The following is a 23,724-nucleotide window of genomic DNA, read 5'->3' as shown; positions in this document are numbered from 1 at the left end:
ACGATTTAAAATATCGTCCGATATTTTTTAAAAAGTCATTAATCATTAAAGAGTGCGATACAATAGAAATTCCACCAATTTATTGTGAAAAAATCGTTGATCGGGTTAGTGCACACTAATGGGAGTTAGGACACAACCTAAAAACCCACCCTGACCCTTTAAAACCGCTCCCTTAGCCTCCACCACCCTCCTGACCCCCCAAAAAATGTTTTAAAATTACCTGGTGGTCCAACAGGGGTCCCAGGAGTGTTCTCTCGCGCTCAGGCTGTCGGCCGATAAACAAAAAACCCACCCCAACCCTTTAAAACCGCTCCCTTAGCCTCCACCACCCTCCCGATCCCACCAAAAACATTTTAAAATTACCTGGTGGTCCAGTGGGCCCCGGGAGCGATCTCCCACTCTCGGGCCATCGGCTGCCACTAATAAAAATGGCGCCGATGGCCCTTTGCACCATTTTTAAAGATGGCGCCGGCCATCCAGTGCTCCTACCATGTGACAGGGGCCAGCCAATGGCACGGTTACCCTGTCACATGGTAAGGGCAAAGGGCCATAGGTGCCATTTTCATTAGTGGCAGCCGACGGCCCGAGAGTGGGAGATCACTCCCGGGGCCCACTGGACCACCAGGTAATTTTAAAATGTTTTTGGGGGGGTCGGGAGGGTGGTGGAGGCTAAGGGAGCGGTTTTAAAGGGTCGGGGTTGGTTTTTTGTTTATCGGATTGGGCACAGCCGATAAAAAAAAAAAACGATTGGGCCGGACGAAAAAAATGCACGATTTGAATCGGAACTGGAACCAAACCGATTCCAGTTCACATCTCTAGTGAATAGCTTCAAAATGCTGATAAACCCCCATCTTCCACTGCCTTTATTCATGTTTTTCCTACCAAGTGTAACAAAAATCCTACCAAAGTTCATGTGCTTCTGCCCTAACTGCCAGCTCTCCATCATCCCCTTTATTGCAGTTAAGATATGGGTTCAAGTATAGCTGTGGTCCATCGCAGCCCAGTTTCACTCTGCAGGTCCACCCCCTCTTAAGTTTCTGTCTGCTCCTGCCTTGCCAGTTGCAACCAGTATGGCATCACGGAGAGTTAGGTGTGCATAATGTCCTTGCTGGTCCAGATGCCACTGGAGAAATGGATGCTAATGTTGCTGCTTCTACTCCTCTTTGCCTTGGTCAGCTATGCCTACATTAGAGTATGGTATTGAGTGCACAGGATATGGATCAAAAGCCTACTGAATGTTGTTCTGGAGAACACTTTGTAATTGAGACCTAAAGGGTGCAGTACTGCTTAAATGTCATGTTCTCCACCACCTGCAGGGGCTGGTCATAATGCATCTTATCACAGCCTTCACTATTGCCTGCCTCTTACCCAATATTCCCTCCAAAGAGTGAGTAGTTGTGTGCAATTTATTTTTTGTGTATGTATGAGCAATCATTTTTTTAAACCAACAAGTTTTGAGCACCAGTATTAGTATTGCATTTTTGTATATAACACAAAGAAAAATTTATGTGAGCAACTATGTAAAACCTGTGGGTGACGCTCTAAAATCTATGAGAAATCACTCATGTGCTCAAATTAGAAGGAATTATGCTCTTGTCCTAGGTCAATGAAATGGAATACTATCCAAGCTGCTCTATAATGCTTGCTGCTGACATGGTCTTGAGGACTATTTGCTTGCCATTTCACTGAAGGAGATGTGCAATCGTTTATCACGAATTAGGCAATTGCAACGAAATTGCCTAATTCATCGTGGTTCGGGGGCCCCGAAACCCGAAAAGGATTTTCACCGAACTTCGGGGAAAATTCGTTTTTCGGGTTTGTATGGGGAGAGGGGCACTTTTTTTTTTAAATTAAAAACCACCCCAGACATTAAGATTAACTATAATACAACCACCTTCCCTCCCATCCCGATCCCTCCCCAAGACTTACTAACATCCCTGGGGGTCCAGCGGGGTTCCGGGTTCCATTTGTCCCTCCGTGCCCGGTGTGCAACTGCAAGCCATGCTCAAAATGGTGCTGAATAGCCTCTGAACTACTATGTCACAGGGGCTACCGGCGCCATTGGTCAGCCCCTGTCACATGGCCATCGGCGCCATCTTGTGCTCATACCATGTGACAGGGGCTGACCAATGGCGCCGGTAGCCCCTGTGACATAGTATGGGCAAAGGCTATCGGCGCCATTTTGATTCCTGGCATCCGACGGCACGAGTGCAGGAGATCGCTCCTGGACCCCCGCTGGACCCCCATGGACTTTTGGCCAGCTTGGGGGGGCCTTCTGACCCCCCCCCAAGGCTTGCCAATAATCCCTGGGGGTCCAGCGGGGGTCCGGGAGCGATTTCGTTGTCGGCTGCCAGGAATCAAAATGGCGCCGATAGCCTTTGCCCATACTATGTCACAGGGGCTACCGGCACCATTGGTCAGCCCCTGTCACATGGTATGAGCACAAGATGGCGCCGATGGCCATGTGACAGGGGCTGACAAATGGCGCCGGTAGCCCCTGTGACATAGTAGTTCAGAGGCTATTCGGCACCATTTTGAGCATGGCTTGCAGTGGCACACTGGGCACGGAGGGACAAATGGAACCCGGGACCCCGCTTGACCCCCAGGGATGTTAGTAAGTCTTGGGGAGGGATCGGGATGGTGGGGGGGGGGGGTTGTATGTAATGTATTCAAATGAATTTAAATGCTTGGGGTGGGTTTTTTTTAGCTTCGTTTTCCCGCTTCGTTTTTTGGGCCGGTTTCGGGTTTCCTCGTTTCGTTTTTCAAAAAAACTAAACGAGAAAACCCGAATTTTACCACGAAGTATCCGAGTCAAAAAACGACCCCGTAGAAAAAAACAAGCACATCTCTATTAGGTCAGGGAGTGGTGGTTGTCAGCTGGGGATATGACTTCCTTTTCTTTGTTGCTTTCCTGCTGCTGCTTTGAATGGAAGATATGGTCCCCAGACAAGTTCCAGTGGCCTCCCTTGTAAACTACACTAATGAGTGATGTTGCAAATGTTGTAGCTTACCACTACTTGATTTAGTTTATTACTTGATGACTTGCATTGCTTACCATAGTAAATCAAAGTTATGTACAATAAATTATATCAGATTAAAATCCAATAACTAAACCTAAAAGATGGTTCAGTATCTCTTATCTATTGATGGCTTTCAATAGAGAATGCATTATGCTGAATGCTGATCCTTCCTTAATCTAAGTGCCTCCACACATCTGATTTTTTGTGCAATCTCCTCTCCCCTTTTATCATTACTATCATCAGCAGTGCTGCTTGTGCTGGCCATATGTCCCTGTGGAGAAAAAAAGCTTTCCTTTTTTCTGTTACGGTTGTTACCATATCAATGCTTTGATGCCAGTTGCATGATAGAATTTGAAACACTCAAGAGTTTTAGCAGTGGCTGAAGAGTTTAGTGCTACAATGTAGTATATTGCACACCCTGTACTACAATTTACACAGATAACACAATAGGCATAGCCACCAAGAAAGCGTGCCACAACTATTATCTGCTTGCTGATTATGTAGGACTTCCACTAGTAACTATTAGTGACACAATTTGTGGATCAGTCACATACACAGTACAATAATTCCTTTTTCTATACAAAATCAGAAAAGAAAGGACTGCTGTACAGGCTGCCAATCAGTCATTACAGCTTCATACCACTACTGTATGTTATGACTCCCTGAGTCAGGGACACCCACCTCTCCTCAACTTCATTCCCTTCCCCTCTCTCTCTTCTGAAATCACAGAGAAGGAAACTACCTATCTTTTCTCCTCATCCAAACTCACTACTTGTTTCTCTGATCCCATTCTCACTCAGCTCGTCAGCACTGTTTTTTCCTGCATTCATCCTATCCATCTGTTGCATCCTCAATTTATCATTTTCCATTGCAACTGTTTCCCACTGACTTTAAACATGCTATGATCACAGCACTCAAAAATCCTCACTGGATCCTACCTGCCCTGTGTTCTGGTTCTGGCTGCTACTCAGCCTCCCCTCTACCAGGGGACCCTAGCGAATTCTTTTCTGAACAGTACTTCCAGCATGTCTTTGGTCCCTGGTCTCTGCCTGTACTTTAGCCACTGCGCCACCAGAGGTCCTCCATAAGCTCTCTACCCTGGCTGGACCACCCCTTCTCTCCTGCCTACACCATGCCCAGACTCCTGCCCTACTTAACCCTGTCTGTTCTTCCCCTCAAAGCTTTGGCATCGAGTGCCGGTAGCCCCTGTGACATAGTACGGGCAAAGGCTATCGGCACCATTTTGATTAATGGCAGCCGACGGCCCAAGTGCAGGAGATCGCTCCCGGACCCCTGCTGGACCCCAGGGACTTTTGACCAGCTTGGGGGGGCCTCCTGACCCCCCCCAAGACTTGCCAAAAGTCTCTGGGGGTCCAGCGGGGGTCCAAGAGCGATTTTATTGTCGGCTGCCAGTAATCAAAATGTCGCCGATAGCCTTTGCCCATACTATGTCACAGGGGCTACCGGTGCCATTGGTCAGCCCCTGTCACATGGTAGGGGCGCCGATGGCCATGTGACAGAGGCTGACCAATGGCACCGGTAGCCCCTGTGACATAGTAGTTCAGAGGCTATCGGCACCATTTTGAGCAAGGCTGGCACACCGGGCACGGAGGGACAAATGGCACCCGGGACCCCGCTGGACTACCAGGGATGTTGGTAAGTCTTGGGGGGGGGGGGGGTTATATGAAATGTATTAAAATGAATTTAAATGCTTGGGGTGGGTTTTTTTTAGCTTCGTTTTCCCGCGTCATTTTTTGGGCTGGTTTCGGTTTTCCCCATTTAGTTTTTTTCGGTTTTCAAAAAAACTAAACGAGAAAAACCGAACTTTCCGAGTCAAAAAACGACCCGGTAGAAAAAACAAAGCACATCTCTAGTAGATACTAAGATATGAGCCTTGAGATGTGGCGAGACATCCGCTCTCTTCGCAAGAATCAGAAAATTTAAAGATGGCACTTCATACCACAGCTGTAGTACAGTGTTGGGGAGATGAAAGGAAGAACCAAAAATCCAGTCACGGACATATCGCAGGTTACATGCTAAATTATAAGTTTTGAGATTGGGACATCCCACTCCGCCCTTCTGTGGTGGAAGGTATAATATTTTTAGTGGTATGCGAGCCCGTTTGCCCCCCCAAAGAAAACTACTGAGAGTCCATTCCAGTTTATGTAAGTCTGGTGTGGAGAGGCAGATCGGGAGCATTTGAAGGGTGTAGAGCCATTTTGGCACAATCACCATTTGGTAGAGACGTACTCGACCCCTTAATGATAAAGGCAAACTCTTCCATTTATTTAATGTATCGACCGTATATTGCAATTTTGGGTGGATATTTAATTGAAAAATGGAGTATGATATTGGGTATGATAATCCCTAAGTACTTGAGAGCATCAGGTGCCTATTTTAACGGAAACGCTTCTGCCCAGCCCAAACGTAAAGTTTGCCCTACATCCAGTGCTTCCGATTTGTCCCTTTGATTTTGAGACCTGCAAAGAAATCAAACTGTTCTTGCACTTGTAACAGGTGCCGCAAGGAGACCTGTGGACAGGTCAGGAACACCAGTACGTTGTCAGCGAAGGCCGCCACTTTAAAAATCTGACCTTGTTTGTTGAACCCATGAAAGTCAGGGTGAGACATTATTTTGCGTATCAGGGGGTCGATAGTGAGGATGTACAGAAGAGGGGACAATGGGCAGCCTTGACATACCCCCCTTCGGATATCCACCAGGTCAGACTGTGAGCCATTCGTCATGATACAAGATTGTGGATTGTGATACAGAAGTTGTAAATAAGTCACAAATTCCCCCATCATGCCAAAGCATGTCGGGGGAATTTGTGACTCAGTCACATATTAGACGACCTAATACCCTTTTTGAACTATGGATCTCCATATTAACTTCAAGTTCTGAATTAGAGCCTTCTCTGCCTCTTAAACTGTTGTTATTATCCTAAGCACTACGTTCCTTAGACCTTTCTTTCTAGCAGCCTTTGCTTCCAAGTTTACTACCCTTGTTGAATGTAACTTTGTCCTTCCTGTGGTAACTTTGGTTTTTTGTTACTGTTTCCCCCTTTCGATGTAAACCGATCTGATATGGTCTTCAACCATGAAGGTTGGTATAGAAAAGTGTTAAATAAATAAATAAATAAAATAGCGCACTAACACAGAGAACATATACTGCCATGCCACCCTATCAAAGGACTTTTCACTATCAAAACCAATGGCTAACGCAGACATATCATGCTACTGGCATAGCCTTATCGCTGATAGTAATTTGACAATATGCCCTGTGGCAGAACAACCCTTAACAAAGCCCACTTATTAAGAACATAAGAAGATAAGAACATAAGAAAATGCCATACTGGGTCAGACCAAGGGTCCATCAAGCCCAGCATCCTGTTTCCAACAGTGGCCCATCTAGGCCATAAGATGGCAAGTACCCAAAAACTAAGTCTATTCCATGTTACCATTGCTAATGGCAGTGGCTATTCTCTAAGTGAACTTAATAGCAGGTAATGGACTTCTCCAAGAACTTATCCAATCCTTTTTTAAACACAGCTATACTAACTGCACTAACCACATCCTCTGGCAACAAATTCCAGAGTTAAATTGTGCGTTGAGTAAAAAAGAACTTTCTCCGATTCGTTTTAAATGTGCCCCATGCTAACTTCATGGAGTGCTCCCTAGTCTTTCTACTATCCGAAAGAGTAAATAACCGATTCACATCTACCCGTTCTAGACCTCTCATGATTTTAAACACCTCTATCATATCCCCCCTCAGTCATCTCTTTTCCAAGCTGAAAAGTCCTAACCTCTTTAGTCTTTCCTCATAGGGGAGTTGTTCCATTCCCCTTATCATTTTGGTAGCCCTTCTCTGTACCTTCTCCATTGCAATTATATCTTTTTTGAGATGCGGCGACCAGAATTGTACACAGTATTCAAGGTGCGGTCTTACCATGGAGCGATACAGAGGCATTATGACATTTTCCGTTTTATTCACCATTCCCTTTCTAATAATTCCCAACATTCTGTTTGCTTTTTTGACTGCCGCAGCACACTGTACCAAGGATTTCAATGTGTTATCCACTATGACACCTAGATCTCTTTCTTGGGTTGTAGCACCTAATATGGAACCCAACATTGTGTAATTATAACATGGATTATTTTTCCCTATATGCATCACCTTGCACTTATCCACATTAAATTTCATCTGCCATTTGGATGCCCAATTTTCCAGTCTCACAAGGTCTTCCTGCAATTTATCACAATCTGCTTGTGATTTAACTGCTCTGAACAATTTTGTGTCATCTGCAAATTTGATTATCTCACTCGTTGTATTTCTTTCCAGATCATTTATAAATATATTGAAAAGTAAGGGTCCCAATACAGATCCCTGAGGCACTCCACTGTCCACTCCCTTCCACTGAGAAAATTGCCCATTTAATCCTACACTCTGTTTCCTGTCTTTTAGCCAGTTTGCAATCCACGAAAGGACATCGCCACCTATCCCATGACTTTTTACTTTTCCTAGAAGCCTCTCATGAGGAACTTTGTCAAACGCCTTCTGAAAATCCAAGTATACAATATCTACCGGTTCACCTTTATCCACATGTTTAATAACTCCTTCAAAAAAGTGAAGCAGATTTGTGAGGCAAGACTTGCCCTGGGTAAAGCCATGCTGACTTTGTTCCGTTGTTCTGTAATTAAGTTAGACATCATCAATGCAAGCTTGTCCACCAAGACTTTCGCCAAGATCTTTAAGTCGCTGTTCAACAGGGATATTGGCCGGTACGATTCTGTTTTTTTGCGGATCTTTTCCCGGTTTTGGCAAGACTATAATGTGTGCAGTATTAAAGGCCAGTGGAAAGCTGTGTTTGGTGAGACCGTCTACATAGAAGTTGGTCAGAGGGGCCGTCAAATGGACCTTCAACATCTTATAAAAATCATACGAAAAGCCATCTGGCCTGGTGATTTACCTGAAGCCATGGTGTTGATAACTTTTAGTACTTCATAAGCTTGAATGGGGCGGTTAAGGAATTTTCTTTGAGAGGTAGACAAACAGGGGAGGTGCAGGTCAGAGAAAAATGCCTGTTCTTCAACCCCGGAAGGAGCCGGGTCGGCTGCATAGAGAGTGGTATAAAAGGAGTGAAAAACGTTCCCAATGGATTTGATATCTTCGACTTTTTGTCCTTGTATATTTGTCACTGCCTATATCACGTTGCGGGCTTTTGACACTTGCACCAAATTAGCCAAGGGTTTTCCCACTTTGTTACCATAGCAAAAGAAGTTATGTTGGGCAACCTGTAATGTGTTACTGACGCGAATGTGTAATGCCATGTTAAGTCTGTGGAGGAGATGAAAGTAAGCCTGACTGCGCGTTTCCGACGGGTTGGTGAGGAGTGCCTTCCTTGCCTGTTTTGTTTGAGTGTCTAGTTGAATAATGTCCTTAGTAAGGCGTTTGTAACGGGCGCTAGTAAAGCCGATTATTTCGCAACGTAAAACAGCTTTACCCGCTTCCCAAAACAACTGGGAGTCATTAACATGTTGTGCATTATTCTTTGTGTAGTCTACCCACTTATCCGTCAAAAACGTTTGAAACTCCTTATCCCCTTTCAAATTATTTGGAAACCGCCACCAGTTGGAACCTCCCAATTTAGGTCCTAGTTTTATGGACACCGAAATAGGGGAATGGTCAGAAATTACTGGGTTTTCAACATCCGTCCGGACTACTTTCCAAAGGCTTCCTGAGCAAGTAGTATATGGTCTATCCGGGAGAAGGTCTGATGGGGGTTCGAATAGAAAGTATTTTCCCTGTCCGTGGGGTGCATTACTCACCAGATATCTAGTACTCCTATCATGTAACAGAACCCACCCACACCTTCCCCCCGTTTCCCAAGTCGGTCCCTCCTTGTGTAGATCTGTCTAACGTATTGTCCATCACACAATTGAGGTCACCCGCAACAAACAAGAGGCCTTCTCGGTGAGATATTATGACTTCTGCAAATTTTCGTAGATACTGCTGTGGATTATCAATGGGTGTGTATACATTGCCAATAGTGACCACCTGGCCTTTCCATCTCCCTATTACCAGCACATAATGGCCCTCAGGATCAGTGATAGTACGTTCCAATACAAAATCCATAGTCTTGCTAATTAATATGGCCACTCCCGCCTTACGGCGATTGGCCGCCGCATAAAAGCAATCCTGTACCCATTCCCTTTTCAACTTTTGGCTTTCAGCGGTGGTGAAATGGGTTTCCTGTAAACAAGCAATATCCCCATGGAATCGTTTTAAGTGAGATAACATTTTCTTACGCTTAATGGGAGACCCCATACCATGTACATTCCACGAGATCAGTTTCAGCATTAGCCTACAGAGGTAGAAAACAGCATTGCCATTGAGATCCAAAACAAAAACTGGGGTAGAGGGTCCCAGCTGCCCTCTGCCTCATGTAGGCCCCGTCCAGACATTCTCCTTAAAAGCCAACCTCTGACACTATGTACATGTGATACATCCAACAAGCACTCCGCATTCATACCTTCCCCATTCACACATCCCAGCATACGCTCATTATGTTGCAACACCCAAGTGTAATCCCATCCCTCCCCCGCAACCCCCATATTCCCTTTTCCCATCCCCCCTCCTCCTTATCCCTCTAGAACTCAAGTATATATTACCAATCAGGCACTCAAAGGTATACCCAATCAGGAGGGTCCGCTTAGGATGTCCGGGTGCCACGGACAATGGTGAAACTTAGCCAGCCCCTTGATGGGGGCAGTGTCCAAACAAAAGTTAAACATTAACTTCAAGAACAATAGCTGCGTAGCTTGATGGGCTGCATCACCCAGGTAGGGCAGAGTTCTTCGGGCTCCAAGGGAAATAAACTCTCAAAATATTCTGCAAACAAGAAATAGCCGAAGCCCACTCCGGTTGGACCAGCTTTACCCAAGTTGGAGATGAGTGCAACGTCTGGTACCATTAGAGCTATGCCCACTCTGACTGTGCTCGCCACAGTCTCAATGTGAATATCAGGGTGTGAGACAGTGTCCGATCACGGAGTTGATGCGTGTCCTGTGTTCAGGGTGCTCAAAAATTTCTGCGCCTCCTCCGGAATTTTAAATAGGTGGGTTTTTCCTTCCCACCATACTTTTAACGTAGCTGGGTAAAGGAGGGCAAATTTTATTCGCTTCTCAAAGAACTGTGAACAAATCGACAAAAATTTTTTCCGCTGTTGTGAGACATGAACTGAGTAGTCCTGTGTGATCCTCACGCTGTGGCTTTTATATTTCGCCTCTGGGTTTCGCCAATAAGCTAGCCAAATTTTCTGTTTAATGGCTGAATTAAGGATCTTCGCAATTGCTATACGGGGGCGCTTGTCCGAGTCTCAGCATATCCCCAATCTGTGCGCCCTTTCAACTTTAAGAGTGCCCTGCAGGTCAGGGAGGCCCACCACCGCTGGCAACCAATCCTCTAAAAAGTCAACCAAACCTTGGTCGTCTATGGCCTCTGGCAACCCCAGGAATCTTAAATTGTCTCGACATAGCCGATTCTCCAGGTCGTCCATCTTTTGTAAACATTCTTTGAGGGCTGTGTCTTGCATGCTAACTTTCTCCACATTGACGGTGAGCCTCTCCTCCAACCCAACGATCCTCTCCTCTAAGCCGTCGAGCCGTGGGTGTAGGTCCGCTAGCGAGGATTTTATCTCCTCTAGTTGGTGAGTAATCCCGGCTAGTTTTACATCCAGCGTGGCATCTAACGTGGCTTTCAGCATTTCTACCATGAGCGGCGTCGCCTGCGAAGGGCCTGTGTCTCCTGGGCCCGCTGCCATTTTGGGATCCGTAGCTTTCAGCTTGTCTTTTTCTTTATCGCGTTTTCCTCCTCGTGAGGCCATCGGTTGTGGTGATTTGCTCATGTAATGCATGATCGACATGAGCTGTACCAGGAATAACTCGTCACACACCAGGTCCCCACTTCAGGGAGATGATATTGGTAGATTAATGTCCTTGGCACCCGGAGCTCAGGGAGAAGCGTCCTCCCTAGCAGATCATCCCACATGACCCCCGCTACTTCACTTTCAATGCATATCCAAGCGGCTCTCTGCTTCAATGGCAAGGGGGGAATGAAGAAAAGAGGATTTACATTCAGACAACAACCAACAATGACTAAATTGCACAGGCTGGATAAACAAATAAGCGTGGGAGTAGCTTGCTTGTTATGGCGGTTACTACCCTGAACCAATCAAGCCTGATACATCACTTTGAATACATATACTGCACAGCTCACTGCTTCAACGGCATGGGGGAATGAAGAAAGGATTTATATTCAGACAACAACCAACAAGGACTAAATTGCACAGACTAGGTAAACAAATAAGCGTGGGAGTAGCTTGCTTATTACGGTGGTTACTACCCCTAACCAATTAGGCTTGATACTTCACTTTGATGCAGCTCCAGCACTGCTCTCTACAACAAAGGTGGGGGTAGAAGGAAATTAGAAGCAAAAAGTTACAATAAGGGCCCTGACCTCAGCGGTCAGAGTAACAGATAAGTATGAGAAAAATAAGTGTGAAAGCTTGCTGGGCAGACTGGATGGGCCACTTGGTTTTCTTCTGCCGTCATTTCTATTTTTCTATGTTTATTGGTTGGTCACCATAGTTCATGCGATTTATGTGATGAGAATTAAGCCGCAAGCAAAGGAACTGTCATGAGTAGTGGTAACAGAGGCAGAGGTTGTTTCCCATAGACCAGTTGAAAAGGGGACGAGCTGGTGGTGGCATTGATGTGATTGTTTTGGGAGAATTTGGCCCAGGGCAAGAGACGGCCCTGTCGTCCTGGCTGTCATTGACATAAGAACGGAGAAAGGTTTTAAGGGTTCAGTTCATACATTCCACTTGCTGTTCCCTTGCAGGTGTTAGGCCATTGTATAGTTGAGTGTGATTCCAAACTTTTTCAGAGCAAGCGCCAGTACTGCACAGTGAATTGAACTCCTCTATCCAATATATGTGCTTTTGTAAGCCATAGAAGGGAAAGGCTTGGAGGGAAAACAGATGTGCCAGCACTGAAATGGAAGAAGACCTGGTGAAGAGATAAAGTATGCCATTTTGGAGAAACAATCAATGTTTCTCCAAATGATGATGCCATTGTTAATACAGGAAGGTCCACAATAAAGTCCAGGGACAAGTGGGTCCAGGGTTCCCTGGGGACTGGCAACAACTGTTACAGCCCCCAGGGTTGGTTATGCAGAGCTTTTTGTTGTGCACAAGTAGGGCATGAGTCAACATAGGCCTTGACATCAAGCTTCATTTGGGGCCACCAGTAATGTCATTGAAGCAGTTCAAGGGTTCATGCCTGTCCAGGGTGTCCTGCTACATGGGAGTAATAGGACCGTTTTAACACTTTCTTGCATAATATGAAATGCATTGCCGTCTTCCCTGGAGGAATGGGTGCTACATTGGCCAGGAGTATCATAGCAGGATCAATGATATGCCTCGAAGGTTCTGGAATGTCTTCAGTCTGGAATGAACAGAAAAGGGTGTCTATGCATCGATTCTTGACTGCTCAACAATATTGCAACTCAAAATCAAAGCGGGCAAAGAGCAAGGACCAGAAGGCTTGTCTGGCATTGAGCTGATGAGTTTGCAGATGCTCAAGGTTCTTGTGATTCGTGTATATAATGGTGCAATATCAAGATCCATCAAGCAGATGATGCCATTCCTCTAGAGCCAACTTGACTACCAGGAACTCTCAATCTCTAATACTATAGTTGCGCTCAGCTGAAGAAAAGAAGGAACATGGGTGAAGTACTCCTTCAAGATTGTGCTGGCTGAGGACAGCCCCTACCCCCAGAGTAGATGCATCTACCTCAAGAATGAAAGGTTGAATGGAATCTGGGTGTCACAAACAGGGTTTGGCAGCATAGGAATTTTTTAATTTCTGGAAAGCCTCAGTAACTTCCATGGCCAGCCTTTGGTGTTGGCGCCTTTATGAATGAGAGCAGTAAGGGGGGGGGGGGCATAAAAAAGGAGAAGATATGTATAAACTGGCAGTAATAATTTACAAACCCCAGGAATCTTTGTAAGGTCTGGAACCCCACTGGATGAGGCCAGTCCTTGAATGCTTTTACTTTAGCTGGGTCCATCCAAAATCCACCTCATGCACCCAAGGAGGGGGAGTTCCTCTTGTTCAAAGAAGCATTTTTCCAGTTTGGTGTAGAGGTTATTCTCTTGAATGCATTGCAGGATGGTCTGAACATCACGACAATGGAATTCCAAGGTCTGAGAGAATATCAATATGCTATCCAGGTATATGACCATGCAGGTGTACAGCAGATTGTGGAAGATCTCATTGACCTTTGCTGGAAAACTGGTGGGGCACTGAAATCAATCTAGCTAGCTGCTATAAGGAGCTTTAAAATGGTAGCAGCCCAAGCCCAGATGGATTATTGTGACCTTTGGAGTTAACCACCAAGGCAGATCAACTGCAACCTCCCCAGAACCTGGTTGGCTACTGCAAGGAGCATGGTGTGGCAGCAGCCCTAGCCAAGGTGGACTGTGGTGACTTCTGGAGTCAATTGTTGAGAAAGCTGGGAGAAGTATGCAAATGAACTGCAATATTCCTAGCCTGGGAATCCTCTCAATCCATGCTGCTCCCAATGCCAGGCTCCTCTTCTCTGGCTTCAGTTTTGGAGCTCCACTAGCCTTGCTGCTCCATAGCTTATAGTTTTACTTCGCCTGCCATTATTCCCCATCTGCGACATCAGTGTTACAGATGAATGGACAGGAAAACAAAACAAAAACTATGAGGGTATTTGTTATTATTTAAAAAACATGCTAAAATATATCATGCATCACTGTGTAATTCATTTTAGTTACTTACCTATTCCTTGGATGTTTTTACTTCATAGTACAATAGTACTATGAAGTAAAAATATTACAATAGTACAATAATAGTACAATACAATAGTACAATAGTACAATAACAAGTCTTCAGAGTACAAATTAATGATAAACTGTGTAAACAGTGTTAATATAGTCACTATTCAAGCCTCTGCAGCAATTTATAATGGAAATTGTAGTAAATGTCAGTCAAAGAAAAAAAAACAACTCCAGTAGAAAAAAACTTTTCTCTATCCATTCATATCAATCATGTATTGTATCTGAGACATTCATATCAATCACACATTGTATCTGTCAAGAAAATGTAGTGTCTATAGACTTAGCAGGTGTAGCTTTTTAACTAAATTGCTTTTAAACACTTGATTCACTAAGCTTTTTTTTCCTCTATAGACACAGACTAGAGTTTCCCCATTTAAATAACTGATTGTCTATAATCTGTACTCACCAGCTATTTTATGTCAGCAATTAAATTAGGAAATGGTTGAGAGAAATGTGTGAGAACAGATTAGGAATTCTTTGCTGAACTGTTTGCTAAATTACTTTATTTATGTTTAGCTTATGTCTCTCCATCCGTAGCTTTAGAGAAGTTACATTCAGGTACCACTGGTAGTTCCCTGTTTCCAGAAGGCATAAAATCTAAGAGCCTGATTTACAAAGGCTTTTGCCCATCTCTATATCTATGGGATAGAAGCTTAATAAATCTGTCTCATAGAGCATATAAATAAAGGGTAGTAGTTATTTTATTTAAATGTATTTATTAAAAAATCTTATATTCCACCTCTTCCAAAATTGTCCACGGCAGACAGTTAAAAGTCTGTTTATAAAAAGAAATGAAAGATCAGTTCTCAGATTCTGACTACTCTGTGGCCTATAAACTAAAGGCCACATTTTTAAAGCGCTGTGGGGTAGATTTTCAAAAGGGTACGTGCGTACCCCTACCCCAAACCTCCCCTGCACACGCCGAGCCTATTTTGCATAGGCTTGGCGGCGCGCGCAAGCCCTGGGACGCGCGTAAGTCCTGAGGCTTGCATGGCGGGGCGTGTCGGGGGGATGTCGGGGGGCGTGCCGCGAGTGACGTGGCATTTTGGGGGCGGGCCCGGGGGCGTGGCGCCGGCCCGGGGACGTGGTCGAGGCCTCCGGACCAGCCCCCGGGTCGGGTGATGGCGCGCCAGCAGCCCGCTGGCGCGCGCAGATTTACGCCTGCTTTCCGCAGGCATAAATCTGCCAACAAAGGTAGGGGGGGGTTTAGATAGGGCCGGGGGGGGGGGGGGGGTGTTAGGTAGGGGAAGGTGAGGGGAGGCGGAAGGAAAGTTCCCTCCGAGGCTCGGAGGGAACAGGCAGTGCACGCTGGGCTCGGCACTCGCAGGTTGCACAAATGTGCACCCCCCTTGCGTGCGCCGATCCCGGATTTTATAAGATATGCGCGGCTACACGCGTATCTTATAAAATCCAGCGTACTTTTGTTCGCGCCTGGTGCACGAACAAAAGTACGCCCGTGCGTACATTTATAAAATCTACCCCACCACGCACAAAAGTGCCGGCTTACGTGCGCTCGTAATGCCGGTGTGCGTACATGTAAATTTGCATAGCCGTTAGTTGTATGCTTATGCATACTCGTGTGCACAAATATGCACGTGTCAAAAAGAGGCATGTTGGGGGCATGTCAGGGGTGGACACTATACATACGTGCTTTTGACGTATTTTATAAGGGCCACGCGCTTATGAGATGGTGCGTTCAGCCAAACTCACATGCATATATTTGCTACTGCATATATACACGAGTGAGTGCTAACTTCCATTTTGCTCAGGGGTTTTCTATTGGTTTGGCTCCTCGCTCTGGGTCACTGGATGCAGGAGCAAGGCAAAAGGTGGGAAGGAGTGTTTCTGGGACTTACTGGTGCTAACTGGGAAAGTGTCAGCTAATAGCACATGACTAGCAATTCTACAATGTGGGTTTGAAATGGACTAAGGGCTGGAAAAAAATCTTTATATAGTCACTAATGATTTTAGTATAACATAGAGAACAGGAGGTGAGAAATAAGGGTTGTACCAACAGCTATTAAGGGGGATATTCATAATTTGTGTTTCTTTTCAACATTATGATTACAATAGCTGCATGGGTACTCAGATCTATATGACTCAGAAAAGAAAGAGAGAAGAGAAGAAGAATGCAGAGGAGGAGCTACCCCTTACACAAAGTTTACAGGACTTGGACACAGTTTCTGGATCTGTCTGAGGAGGAAGTAATGCACAGGATCAGATTTAATAAGAAAACCATGCTCTACCTATGCCAACTGTTAGAGCCAGAACTGCAACCTACCACCCAAAGGGCCCATGCCTTGCCAGTACATGTCAAGGTCACTACTGCTCTAGCCTTTTTTGCTACTGGCACCTTTCAAACTCCTCTAGGGATCATATCTGGAAGCGCTTAGTCTGCCACCTCAAGGAACCTAGAGCAGGTCCTGGCTGACTTCATGAGGAAAACACAACACTTTATCTCTGTCCCCTCCAAAAGACAAGAACAATACCACATAATGAATGATTTCAATCAAATTTCATGCTTCCCCTTGGTCTTGGGAGCTATTGATTGCACTCACATGCCCATAAGAGCACCAGGAGGAGAGAAGGCCATGTACCGCAACCGCACTCCTTAAACATGCAAGTGGTCTGCAATGCCAAGGTCTTCATCATGAATGTGGTTCCCCACTTTCCAGGATGCACTCACAATGCCTACATTCTCTCACAATCAAGAATTCATGACCACTTCCAGCAAGAACACATCACTGGGGGATGGCTTCTAGGTAGGAAGACACCCACCACTTCTAACACATACCCATTTCCCTGCTTACTTTTGTCACCCTTGTATTTAGGGTGCCACTGCAGGGCTCCTCTAAACCAGCCCTGTGAGCTGTGCCACTATAAAACCCAGAAGGTATATGTAACCCTTATTTTCTGTGTCTTCTCCTCTTAAAAGTGACAGAGACTATCCACTGAAAACCTGACTCATGATCCCCATTGCCACCCCAGGAACTGCAGCTGGGTGTCGCTACAACAGGGCACACCATAAGACCAGGGCTGTCATACAGAGAACCTTTGGCTTACTTAAAATACACTTCCGCTTTCCGGACAGATCTGGAGGATGCTTTCTTTACAGCCCCCCTAAAGTGAGTGAGATCATTCTAGCCTGCTGTCTGCTACATAACTTTCACTAAACAGACACATGCCTTCTCCAGAGGAGGGCCATCAAGAGAAAGAGGAGGAGGAGAAAGAGCATCTGACTCAGGAAGAATTGCAGGAGACACATCACTTGAGTCAAAGGCAGGTTATAGAACAAAGGAACACTCTCATTGAAAGACATTTCAGAAGGTGATAGTGCATTTATTTACAAAAAAATTGCAGCAAAATAAAGGATAACAAAGTAAAGCATTATTTCCTTGGCTGGCCTCTTATTCTGTCTTCAGGAAGCTTAGGCTGCCCCAACCTGGAGCTCCTGTGCAGTGGACTCCTGCCACTACTCACACTGCCCTCAAAGGGCAAAGGAGGTTGTGGCAGTTCAAGTTCATAGTTGCAGGAAGGTACAGCCGGAGCAGTAGTGGCTGTGGTGGTGCTGGTGGTGGAAGCATGACAGATGGTGCAGGTGGGGTGGTGCTTGCTGTGGTGCCATCCAGGGATAACCTGGTGCAGACTGAGGTGCAGGTGGCTGGGGCACAGCAGGATCTTCCGCATGGGCAGGTTCTATCCTTGGGAATGGTGGCCATAAAGTGGAGGTACTGCATCCAGGGCACCCTGAAAGGCCAAGGAGTCACTGATGCCTGCAGCTGCAAGGGGGTCATTCACTGTAGCATCTCCCTCCACACTGCAGTTTGCTCATCTGTTGCCCAGCAGAGATACCGTACCATCTGCTGAATCCCCTGCCCTTCTTCCCTAATGGTATCACTGTTGTGTTCGTCGCTGCCTGACGTCTCTGCTCCACCCACCTTACCTCGTTGGCGACTCCCTCCGGGGTTGATGGAAAGCTAGCTGCTGCGGTGTCTCCTGGCCATCCTCCTCCGGCGTTCCCAGACCGGCTCGACGCTGCAAGCCACCATGTTGACCAGATGCCTAAGGGCACGCGCGCGCATGGCCCGAATGATGTACCAGTGTTGGCACGAACCTCAGGGGCGTCCCCATGAGATGATGTCACCAGTTCCAGATATTTGAGGTCTCAATTTTCGCTAACAAGACGAGTCAGCAAGGGATTGGTTATCTAGCTTCCTCCTGGTCGCTGCGGATGGGATTCGCTCTCCGCAACCCTAGCTACTCTGCCTCCTCAGACTTCACTAGAGGTACCCGCTCCTCAGGGACCTCGCTTTCTCTTTTTCTTTGCAGGTCACAGTCTGGAACCGGTACTCGCTCCTTGAGGGCCCACGTCCTGGACTTGCTCCTGAATATCACTTCTGCTAAGAAGTCTTCGCTGCTTACAACATTGTGAGTTTCCATCTATCTCTCAGAACTTTCCCTGGGTCCAGGTACTCGCTTCTCGAGGGCCTAATGTATACCATCTCCTGGGCTGCCTTAAGAGACTGTTGTGTGAGTGTTACCATCAAGGACTTGTTCCAGAACTCTGCATATACTGCCTACTCACTGTCTTAGTTTCTCTACAGCTCAGCCACCCTGGGATCACTGTTCCAATACCTGAGGGACTACAGCCCAGCCGGGCGCTTCCAGCTCACTACTGCCACCTCTGGTGGTTTACCATATTGTCTAATAAAAGAACTAGTGTGTGTCTGTCTCCTACACTAAGCCTGATTAGTGGGCCCTCTGGGGATTTCCCCCAAGGGCGTGGTCACTTGCCACTGGTCCAAGGATCCACCCACAACTATTATAAATAATTACAGATTGTTAATTACCAGCCTTAACAACAGAGCTTTCTGACAATCAGAGGGCCTCTGCTTCCTGCCTAACCACATCATGCAGGCCTAAGATCACCTCCAAGAGGGTGTCACTTTGCTGTATTAACATCCTCTCTGACTGACTGGCAACCATTTCAGGTTTGGGCTGGTCAGACACACTGCTGTTCTGTGGGCGATCCTGTAGCAGATCAGCCAGTGTGTCCTCCGGCTCCTCTTCCTGCCACTGCTGTTCCTCTTCTTCCTCAGGCTGTTGCAGCTCCTCACAGGCTACCTCTCCCTCCTCATCTGAGCTGTCAGGAATTACCCGCAGATGCCGGTACTAGATACTCGAGTGCATAAACCCCTGTGTGAAGCAGAAACTTTGAAGCAATCAATAAACAAAAAATTCTGCTACTTATGGCTCTTATAATGTTATATTATATATAGAGGGTATGGATGACCATCATAAGTGTCTAGTCACTGGCTCATGAATAAAGCCTATAATGACACTGAGACCTGGTATATGTAGTGCAGCATGCTGAGGATTATTTGATGAAGCCTTAAAGCACTATATCCAGTTTAATCATTGGTCATTCCTCACCACAGTCTTTGTGTAGGCTCAAGATCACATAACTATAATGAACATAAGATAGTGCACTAAACACTATTTAGAGTGCACTTATCTGGGTCCTGAAGGTAATCCTCCAACTCTGCAGGGTTTCGGAGTGTAACACTCCTTCTTCAGGGAGCTTCAGGATGTCTTGAATAGATAACTTGAGCTTTCATAAGCGTGCTTGCAACAGCATAGTCTCCACTGTGGTTGTGGTTGCACTCTAAATAGTGTTTAGTGCACTATCTTATGTTCATTATAGTTATGTGATCTTGAGCCTACACAAAGACTGTGGTGAGGAATGACCAATGATTAAACTGGATATAGTGCTTTAAGGCTTCATCAAATAATCCTCAGCCTGCTGCACTACATATACCAGGTCTCAGTGTCATTATAGGCTTTATTCATGAGCCAGGTACTAGATACTCATCATCTGGCTCCTCTAGAAAGAGAAATAGGTAAATGTCAAACACTGGCATTCAGTGTTTTCGACACTTTGGTTCATTTGCCCTGCATGCCCCACTAGATAGCCCTAATTACTAGTCCTTTGTACAGAGCTATAAATGGCCTTAGCATTCAATATTGCCCCTACCCTGATTTACACTCCAGGTCGGAGTCCTTCAGGCAGATGAAGGGCTTAATCCAGGCTGAAGAGTGCTTGGGTATTATGAATTTCTAAGGAGACCGAGCACTTTAAGTGTGCTCTATATATGTGGATCACAGTCTACCAGTGACACAAAGACAAGGCCCTGTTTTTTGAAGAGTAATGAAAGGGGAGAGAAGCAGAGAAAGTCGCGAAATAAAGTGCACCCCTATTGTAATTTCCACTGCTGGGACACAAGACACAGGATGGATTTTTTGGAGTCACTGTCGCCCGTATGACATAGTGAGGGCAAAGGTAGCGCCGGCGCCATTTTGAAGATTGGCAATACGGCCCGCGTGCAGGAGGTCGCTCCCGGACCCCCGCTGGACTTTTGGCAAGTCTTGTGGGGGTCAGGAAGCCCCCCCAAGCTGGCCAAAAGTCCCTGGGGGTCCAGCGGGGGTCCGGAGGCGATCTCCTGCACGCGTGACTCGGGAGCCAGGAACCAAAATGGCGCCGGCGCTACCTTTGCCCTGTCACATGATAAGGGCAAAGGGCCACCGGCGCCATTTCTCTTAACGCAGCCGTGGCCAGAGAGAGGGAGATCGCGCCGGGATCCCCCCCACTGGACCCCAGGTAATTTAAAACATTTTGGGGGGGTTCGGGAGGGTGGGGGATTTGTTTTAAAGGTTCGGGGTGGGTTTTAGGGGTTTTTTTTGGTGTGCCGGTTTTCCCGCCCTCCCCCGATTTACGATTTTTAACAATTTAAAAAAAAACAAAAAACACGACGATCAGATTTCCCTCCCCCCCCCCCCCCCAGCCAAAATCGATCGTTAAGACGATCGATCACACGATTCACATCCCTAGTCCATTAACTACTATTAATCAAGTTGACTTAGGGGCAGATTTTTAAAAAATACGCGAACGCGTACTTTTGTTCACGCACCAGGCGCGAACAAAAGTACGCTGGATTTTATAAGATACGCGCGTAGCCGCGCGTATCTTATAAAATCCAGGGTCGGCACACGCAAGGGGGTGCACATTTGTGCAACCTGCGCGAGCCGAGCCCTCCCCCCACCTTCCCCTCCCCTTCGCCAGCAGCCCCGCTCCGTCCTCCGGTCCCGGGGGCATGGTCCAGAGGCCTCGAACACGCCCCCGGGCCAGCGTCACGCCCCCAGGCCCGCCCCCGGGCCCGCCCCCGAAACACTGGGGCACGCCCCCGAAACGACGCGGCGTTTCGGGGACGCCCCCGAACATGCCCCCTCCCGCCCCTTTTCAAAAGCCCTGGGACTTACGCGCATCCCGGGGCTTTACGCTCGCCGGCACGCGAGGGCCCAGCTCGCGTAAATCCAGAAGGATTTACGCGCGCGGGCCTTTTAAAATCCGCCCCTTAGGGAATAGCCTCTGCAATTACTGGCATCAGTAGCATGGGATCTACTTAGTGTTTGGGTTCTTTCCAGGTACTTGTAGCCTGATTTGGCCACTGTTGGAAACAGGATGCTGGGCTTGGTGGACCCTTGGTCTGACCCAGTATGGCAATTTCTTATGTTCTTATGTACAAATACACTAAAAAAAGGTTGGGGAGGGGAGAATAGGGACAAAAATATGTACAAAATCTCTCCTCCCCCCCCCCCCTTAGGGAATTTGGGAGGTAGGTGTTATGATATCGAGGTGTTTGGTAGATTCTCAGGGGCAACAGTGATGATATCTCCTATGGGGAGGAGCCCCATAGGGAACTGAAGCACCGGTCTGGACTCAGATGCCCAAACATAGAGGGGTACATTTTTTTAAAAAGTGCGTACTTTTGTTCGCGCACCATGCACAAACAAAAGTATGCTGGATTTCAATAGATACGCGCATAGCCACGCGTATCTTTAAAATCCGGGGTCGGTGCGCGCAAGGGGGTGCACATTTGTGCACCTTGCGCGCGCCAAGCCCTGCGCACGCTGCACGTTCCCTCTGCCTCCCCCCACCTTCCCCTCCCTTCCCCTACCTAACCCGCCCCCCCCAGCCCTATCTAAACCCCCCCACCTTTTTCGCAAAAGTTATGCCTGCTCAAGGCATTCTGGGGGGCTGGTCTGGGGGGCTGGTCTGGAGGCCTCGGCCACGCCCCCCAGAATGCCCCCAGGCCGGCACCACGCCCCCGGAATGCCCCACGGAACGCCCCGAACGTTGTGCTGCCCCCGACACGCCCCCCTAGCATAGCCCCGGGACTTACGTGCGTCCCGGGGCTTGCGTGCGCCGCCGAACCTATGCAAAATAGGCTCAGTGCACACAGGTTTTTTTTTTTAAGGGTTACACGTGTAACTTATGCGCGTAACCCTTTTAAAATCCACCCCAGAGAATATATCTTTTATTATACAGCTAGTGAGGTCCACCAGAGGTGGCAGTAGAGAGTAGATTGGTAGCAACAGTCTGTGACCCTTGGCATAGGAGACCCATCCCACAATGGTGGTGTAAGGCCCCGATGCAGATGTCCAGTAAAGCACTGTAGGAGACACAGACTGGCAGATCTGGCAGTTCTGAATGAACAAAATGTGTTTAATAAAATATATACAATTTAAAAAACAACCTGGAAGAGTAACCTTCAAACATCTGCGCGGGCATACATGTGCACCTATGCCAGCTCACGTGAATGGATGCAGCCATTTTTTAACATATGCACAATATATGTGAACATGGTATAAAACTGGCACTATGCACTTATGTGTACGCACAATTTTATACGGACATGCGCATGTGTGCAAATGCTGATTCTACCGCATGAGTGAGGGGATTTTAATACATACACACGCTGATGCAATAACCAGTTTCCCCGGCCCACTCCCATTTCGCCCAGGTAAAGGCTAGGACTCCCTAACCCCTCTAATTAACCTGCCTCCCTTTTATCCTTTCAGCCCTGACCTTTCAATCTTCACTAACTAGCCTAGTTTTTTTGTTGGTTTTTTTTAAATTTTAATAGTTACACCCCATCCATAGCAGAAGGAAAGATATGCGGATAGGGACCCCAGCGTGCACTTGTGTGCATAAATAGTTACACGCTGTTTTAATGCTAAAATCCGGGAACGTCCACGCCCCATCCCGCCCCCCCCCCCCCCCAAAACCTTTTATTCACTTAGCAGGAGATATGTGTGGATTTGCACGTTTTAAAAAATCTGCGCGTGCCGGCCCAAGAGTCTCCCTTATCTCCCAGCTTTGGCACACACCGAGCTCTTGAGGTTTAGCCCTGTGTGAGCGCTATCTCCTAAAATATCAATTGCTGTGCCAGTCAGACAAGCCTGAGGCACATGCCTATTATATGAAAAAGATATTTTGTAAGCTCACATATGTTTTGTTTCATTGTTTTTATTAGGGATGTGAATCGTTTTAGGACGATTAAAATTATCGTCCGATAATTTTAATATCGTCTTAAACCGTTATGGAACACAATACAATACAGATTCTAACGATTTATCGTTATAAATCGTTAGAATCGTGAGCCGGCACACTAAAACCCCCTAAAACCCACCCCCGACCCTTTAAATTAAATCCCCCACCCTCCCGAACCCCCCCCAAATAACTTAAATAACCTGCGGGTCCAGCGGCGGTCCGGAACGGCAGCGGTCCGGAACGGGCTCCTGCTCCTGCATCTTGTCGTCTTCGGCCGGCGCCATTTTCCAAAATGGCGCCGAAAAATGGCGGCGGCCATAGACGAAAAAGATTGGACGGCAGGAGGTCCTTCCGGACCCCCGCTGGACTTTTGGCAAGTCTCGTGGGG

The sequence above is a fragment of the Rhinatrema bivittatum genome, chromosome 5 (genome assembly GCF_901001135.1).
Source record: "Rhinatrema bivittatum chromosome 5, aRhiBiv1.1, whole genome shotgun sequence".
NCBI lineage: Eukaryota > Metazoa > Chordata > Amphibia > Gymnophiona > Rhinatrematidae > Rhinatrema > Rhinatrema bivittatum.
The sequence above is the reverse complement of the archived record's forward strand: the minus strand, read 5'-3'. Positions refer to the sequence as shown.